The sequence below is a fragment of the Sander lucioperca genome, chromosome 4 (assembly GCF_008315115.2).
Source record: "Sander lucioperca isolate FBNREF2018 chromosome 4, SLUC_FBN_1.2, whole genome shotgun sequence".
Classification (NCBI taxonomy): domain Eukaryota; kingdom Metazoa; phylum Chordata; class Actinopteri; order Perciformes; family Percidae; genus Sander; species Sander lucioperca.
Window position 1 is genome coordinate 3,514,665 of NC_050176.1, and position 7,652 is coordinate 3,522,316.

Sequence of the window (7,652 nt, forward strand, 5' to 3'; positions counted from 1 at the left end):
TTCCTCATCTCATCTGAGCCCAGCGTGACCCACTGATAGGTCCTTGTAAATTCTCCCCCCATCTGGCTCCTTTTAAGTCTATGTCAGACTGTCCATAATCGCTCTGTCAAAATGGCATCCCGTCACCACCGCTTGTTATGAGGTAGCACAGAGTAGGAGGCTGAGACATACCAGAGTCTGAGCAGTCTAGCGAGCCTGCCAGTCCCCTTCATGTAACATGAGGAAATGAGTTTGTGTCAGGACTATTTTGGAGTTGCTTTGAAGTCTTGTTTTTGCCCCCTATGCCTCCAGGGGGACAGCACAGAAAGCAAAGTGGCTGTGAGGTACAATGTGGAGAAAATTTGCAGTAATGCCCTGATAACCCAAAAGGCACTGCTGTCTTGATATCATGCCTGGGTGGTCAAAGCACATAGGAATGCATAAGCAGTCAGATATGTATGTCACTGTGTCACTGTGTTGACACAGATATGATTTATCTTTTTATGCCAGATGTCTTCCTTTCTGCATGCATACCCATGTTCTTAGGATAGAGATTAATTATCCCAAGGCCTTAATTATTCTGTTTTATGTATGCATTGTTTACATTTGGCACTCATCATTTTTAAGTCAAATGTTAATTATTTTATAGCTTTAAGCCAAGAGTGGTGAATATATATATGTAGCAGTACAAGAAAAACGACAGCATATGGAAAAGACTCAAGTCTTCAGTGCAAAATTGCCGTTTAGTTGCACTCTCAGTTGTATTTGACTGCTGTTGAATGAGCATCTAAAAAGAGACACACACATGAAAAAAATTAAACAGACACATCACAATCCCACTACTGAAAAAGACATGTTGTTATTATCATATTGTACAAATTCATAGATCAATAGTCAGCAGAGGGTCTGTCGATACTAGCCGGGAGCGACGGACTCCTCAGTGGGGAGTAGGGGGAGGGGAATATTCCTTAGGCAGACCAAACAATGATTTTTATTCACTCACAGGCAAACACAAATGTGTGTACACGCTAGGGACTACCTTGAAATTGTTTCACACACTGAGGCGTAATGCATTAAAAAGTTATAAGCCCATAAGTGGCCAGTGAGCATCACCTTGGCCTTGAACACAAGTTTTTGGGGGGCAGTAAAGGGGCCCGTCTTGTCTTAACACCCCCCGATTTGCCTCTATAGCATCAGCAGTAAAAACAGTGAGAAACTGCACAGCAATAATGTCAACATAATGTAAATTCACACATGCGCACATGCACACACACAGCCACATGTACACACAGGCTCTTTAGTGAAGATGGTGGATGCCTCCCACCCCCTGTTGCGTCCAGAGCGATGTTCCCGGAGTGGGGATAGCGAGAGGGCATCCCGCAGTGCTGTTTGAGCGTCCTTGCTAGCGCCAGACAACTTCACTATCCCAGCCCTAGCAGGGGGCGATAATCACATCAAGCTTCCCTGACAAGAGGCATTGAATTCAGCTCCGGTCCCCCTAAGAGTCTGGCATCCAGCAGTCTCTCCTGAACATGCTGCTGACGTTACAATGAGAAGGTTTGTGTTTTGATTTTTTCACTCCATGTCATCGCTCTTATTCTTTTTTCTCTTTTCTTTTTTGCCGCCGCCGCCTTCAAAATATATTTGTGAACGATTTGGGATTCCATGTCACTGGGGGCGAAAGTCTGAATTGGCAGAATCGAGTGTTACCGCCATTGCCCTGTGAAAAGTGTCATTGTTTTGGTTTGTCATGGTGAATTCTACACAATTTTTAGCTTGTCAGTCTGTCCTGAGGAATATTTTTGAAAATTTTCATGGGAAATTGCTTTTTCATGAATGTCATTTGGAATATCCGTAGATTACATCCTGCAATAGTCACCATCGCAATCAGTCAGTGACTTTTTCACACAGAATAAAAGGCTAATAGGACTGACACACTATCACATTGACACGGGTATACACTCAAGCTCTAACCCACGCTGGGTGGTGGTCAGAAACAAAGGATGCTATCACTTTAAGAGGTCCCAAACCACGCTAGATACATTTTTGCCTGCTCCTCTGGTTAGCAACAGTACTACGTTCTTTTTTTCAGTTGTCAGTTGTGCTGTGTCCATACTCGTGCTTCAGTGTAATAGTTTTGTACGTGACTCTGTTGATGGATATCTCATAGCACAGTCTCTCCATTTTATGAAAACCTACGATTCATTTAATATGGCTATTTTTGGAAAATGCCGTCCACTCATTAAAACTTAAAATAACAAGGACTAAGCGGGGGCATCCTTTTTTCTTCTGAAATCCACCAAAACAGATGAGAACCGCACTGGACTGTTTTTAAGCAGCTTTGTGGGCCTGCAGAGCTCATCTGCTACCCAGGGAGTCTGGCTTCCAGCAGCTATACCCCATTCATCACCTGCTTTCAATGGCCACCACCAAGCCGCCTCCGGCTGGAAGGCCAGGTAGGGTGCCGGGTGGTGCACAATGTTTGGGGGATTAGCAATCAAAGGAGTGCGGAGGCTAGGGCCCTCCGTCCCAGCCCGCCATTCACTCCTAGCAGGGGAGGAGAGCTCCAGCAGCGGCCAAGGTCAACGTCCCCAGCTCGGCAGGAGGTAACTGGGAAAGAATCCTGGGAACCAGCCGCCTGCTCTGTGCTAATCGCCGGCTAGCAGGCTAGCAGCACAGCAGGTGTCTCACCCGGCAAACATTCATCTGTTTGTGCCTCTGATAGCATGGCTGACAACAAGATAATGCCTTGCTTTTACTTTCCTCTCACTTTCCCCCTCTTTTCTCTCTTCTTTCCGCCTTTTGTTGATCTCTTTTGCTCTGTTCCAGCCTGATTCTGTGGGATTTGGTTTTCTCTCTTTGAACTAAACTGTATACTAAGTTAGCAGAACGATAAACTGGTACAATAGTCTTTTAAGTCTTGCATAAGTTGTCTTCAGATTTTCATTGGAAGGATGTGAGTTGAGGTACAACGACAAAGGCCATTTGAGGGTACAAAGTAAACTGTCTTTCTCAAAAGTTTCTGTCAAGTTACCATGGTTTCAAACAAACTGCAGTCCCCTTTGTACATTTTTTTTATTGTGGAACATGGTTATATGCCACATTGGCTTAAGACATTTGAAGAGCGAACTTTCTTTTGTTAGAGTTAGAAGTCCGTCTTTGTATTTGCTATCGGCATACTGAATCTCAATGTGACGGAATAGTGATTATGGCCATCGTTTTAAGCTGATTTGGCATCCTGTGGTGCGAGACATTGGGCTGAGAAACCCTGACGGGACAGCTGGTTGTACACACACAGATTGTGGCGGAGTGGCCAATACATTCTCCAAGATCGCAAACTGGACTGATTAGCGTAGCCCGCTAGGACTGGCAAGGGGGAAGCAAGCAGTGAAGTATCGAAGATTTAAAATGAATCGTGGTCGTGTTCCAGTCAGAGGCAAGAAAGCAACCTCCCCGCAACCCCACCCTTCCACAAACACACCCCTGTTGGGATATTGGCAAGTTGTCATGACGACAGTGATGTTCTCCTGATGAAGTCTCGCTCAGCGCTGTCCAATCAGATCATGGAGCTACAACCGCAGCGTGAACAGGGGAGGACGCACCTATTCCAGTTGCACAATGCTGAGGAAGGACAGGCGAAACCCTGGACCACCAACGGGAAATTGGCAATCCGGGGGAGGCTGTCAATGGACTGCCATGGTTCGACAATACTCAAACAGCGGGGGTCGTGGATACAGGGGCTACCATGTAGGGGGTCTCCATCATGCTTGAAGCTGGTAGAGCCGCGATTCTTTGCTGCTATCAATACAAAGTAGTAATGCATTGTTTACTTTCGCTGTCGGCATGCAATTATTGAACATTGCCATTTATATGGCTTATAGCTGTTTTGGGATGTTGGTTGTAGCTATCGGACAGCTTCAGGTGCTCCTTACCAATTTTGGCAAATCACTCCTGCAGGTGGTTTTTAAACGTGCAACATCCACAAGAACCACAACAAAAAGCAAGGGAAATGATGTGAAAGGAGGGGAAATGTCATGTAGCATTAACTTTAATGTAATTTAGTATTCATTTCACTGCGGGATGTGGAGAGGCTAATATGCAGAAACTGCAGGTAGCAAAGTGAAGGAAAAACTCTCCTGGTGTTAGTTTGATTCAGGCCTTTTATTTCAAACCCAGGGGAGGATTTTTCTTTTCATTTTGCTGCCGGCTGACCAAAGGAGAAGCTGAGGCTGTTTGTAGCTCTATGAAAGATGGAGGGCTTGGTGGGGGCGCACTCTGTTTTTTTTGGGTTTTTTTTCCAGGCACTGCAGGTAGCCGTTACGGTCATCGCCCTCTTAAGCTTATTATTTCAACTCATCGAATTGTAGCTGTCTACAATTATTATTCAATTTTTTTTTCTCCAATATGGGCCTGTTCATAGGATGATTATGATTTGCATTTATTTCTTTTAGCAGTTCATTTGAGCACCAAACCTCTTCTTACCCCTCCCTTGCTCGCTCAGCTCCAGTCCCTCTATCATGGGGTCTCTGTGGGACGCCATTCGACAGACTGACCCCCAATAGGGGTTGTGTTTGACTCTTCAAACTTGGGAATCAAATGTAGGTTGTCAGCATAGCAAAAGCACCTTTATTAGCTCCTGGCTGGATATCAGCATGTTTTTCTCTTTAGTTGGACATTTTTGCAAATGACGGCTCCACAGTGAGATGATCAGCCCAGCGGGATGGCTTTGGGGTCATTGTGTTGGTCTAAACCATATTTTTAAGACGAGTTGCATTTGCATGTGAAAACTATAGTCCATGCTGAAAAATATTGTCTATGTTGTAGTCTCTTACCTGTTTATTTATCTGTGTTTGGGTCATTGAGATCACAGAGGATTGATTTCATACGATCCAGAGAAATTTACCATTGTGGTGAGTGTGGGCCTCACTGACAGTGAGCCCAACTGATGATGTTTTATGCAATGTTGGGTGTTGTGTATGGAAATGTCAGCCACTACCAATGGGATAAAGCATGAGACGCATAGTTGGGAAGTATTTTATGGGATCATAGCAGGCCATGTTACATGGTAATAGTCAGTCAGTCCTGTTTTCAGCATAAAGTGGCTAAAGCCTCCATTTCTGATTCCATGAAGGTAAACCAGTGAATTCAGAGTTGTGGAGTCTGAAAGTTGGCTCCAGTCACAATGATACCAAGCCTACAGTAAGACAGAGGCCAGCTGTCACTTTTCTACCAACTCAGCATTTTTAATCCAACCCAATCAAGTGAACATTCTCTCACCTCACATGAAAGAATTCATGGCATGGGCAGCCAGTTTGATATGGGATATCCAGGCCATTTGGCCTGAGCAGATACTGTATATTTCAGCTTAATAATGGGAAACTGGATTTAGGCAAAGATGCCTGCAGCAGCTCATCCCTGCAAGCTGATTGCTCGACCATTATGTTCTTTGCGATCGCAATCAGCACTGCCCAGAGCACAGAGACAACATGCTTTACTTGTTCAACCTTCATGCAACCCCAAGTCAAATACAATTCAAGCTAATGGCAGCCATAGTGGGATCATCTGCTCATATTAACTTTGGGAATTAAATCAGAGTTTTTTAAAATCATAGACTTGTTTACCACATTTTGACAGTATTGTTGTGTTGGTTTTATTGGACTGTATATGGATTATCTCTATATTTAGGGCCTCTATGTACTATCTACTGTTTGTCTCCCATAGAGAGGCTCACTTCATGTATTTGAGCACTGCAATGGGTGTGGATATCATTTTGTCTTTTACATGTAAAACCAAGCTAACTCAGTGAAAAGTTGCTTATTCACGGTCACTTCCGAGTCGGAGGGAAGGGGTTTTCCCATTACTTTAAAATCCCACACCACAAATGTTCTGGAGAGTCTGCGGACGATGATGTCAGATTGTTGCAGAGCAAGAGGGTTTGAAGCAGGAAAACCGCTGAAGTGAGATGATTGCTGTTCTTGTGATGCAGATTAGTAACATGTTGGTGACTGGGGTCAGATGTGGTGAACTCTGCACCGTCCTGTTTACTTTCTGAACTTGAGGCTTTGGTGAATGATGTGTTGTAAGGAAAAGAAGTCATGCTTACATGTAGGATTATTCCTTTCTTTCAAATGGCATCAGTGTTTATTATATTCTTGTTTATGTATTTACAAGTTCATTTTCCCCATAGAGCCTAAATGCCGTAAAAACTGGCTGGATGAAGATGTCAAAGAAGCCACAAAGGCCCTTGGGAAACCCAACGCAACCTGCTTGGAATTCATTCATGGCATCATGTAATCAACTGCTGCTGTCGTCCAGATAAATCACAATTTAAAAGAGGGATAATAGGCTGATGTTTCGTGGGCTGCAATCAATCGCCAGAGACACATGTGTCACTAAATGTCATCCTGAGGTTGATTGGACCACCCAGAGGTTGTCCATTAAAAGCCATGCGGTTTTCATTGAAGACGTTCCCGGGTTGCACCCCAAAGGCTGTTTCCCCCTGCCCACCAACCCCACAGATCCAGATCCTGTGATCTATGGCTGGGGTCCCCTTCCGCAAATTACTGAATTTGAAAAGAACCCGAGCATGGACGAAAAAGTAACAAGGCCCCCAGACTGCTCCCGAGGAAAATGTCCTTCCTAACAAAAATGTACTTCCCTGCATTCCTCCCAAGAAGGAACCCGAACTAGAACAAACCATCTGATGACAGTCATACATAGACAGCAGACACTTCACCGTTCACTCAGACCCCAGGCTGGAAATGTCTATTATGACCATGTAAAGATGGGGGCAGCGATTGGTGCAAATTAATTGCCCATCACTTGTCAATGCAGTGCAGAAAAAAAAAAAACTATAGCACTGTGAAACTGTCTCTCTCAGAAGCTGTCAGCCAAGGACAATGAATACATCCCTACATTTCTTTCCCACCTTCCTACATCTGATTTAATAGAGAGAGACGTAGACCACAGACAGAGCTGAGAGAGAGCGTACAGCAGCAATGTGGTCAGGTTGTAAACACAGACATGAAGAGAAAGAGCGGGATTGCAAACAGGTTTGATCTCCCCGGGGCTGTCCAGACCGGCTGACAGGGGAGGAGGGGGAGTGGTGATTTGGGCCCCTTTAATTCACTCCTCTCCCGTCAACTACCTCTCTCTTGCCGGCAGCATTGTCATTTGGGTTGTGAGGATACAAATGAAAGTCCGGCATTGAACGGAGCACTACAATGAAGCAAGAGACAGACAAACAGGCAGACAAATGCACCTGGAGGCTGAAGTCTCAGAAAACAGCTGAGACCCACCAATTTGTTAACAGCACAATTTTCAATAGAGTCATAACGTTACTCCCCTCCCTAACTCAGTCTCTCTCTGTTTCTTTTTCTCCATTGTTCATTATTTTGAAGGCACTGAAAGAGAAGCTACACTAATGTCTTCATCCAGAATGTTCAAAGGAGAGCCCAAACTACCTTTAATGCCAAACAAATCAAATTAAATGTCTTACTATCGTTTTATCTTTTTTTTTTCTTCCAAATGAATCAAAATTCCAGTGAAATTGAGTTCCATTTATCTTTATCGAGTTGTAATATTATCCCCTTTGTTCATTTCCTATTGGTCTCGGAACGACTAGGAATAGGCAGATCAGGAGATAATGATGGTGGGCCTTTCTTCCAGCGATG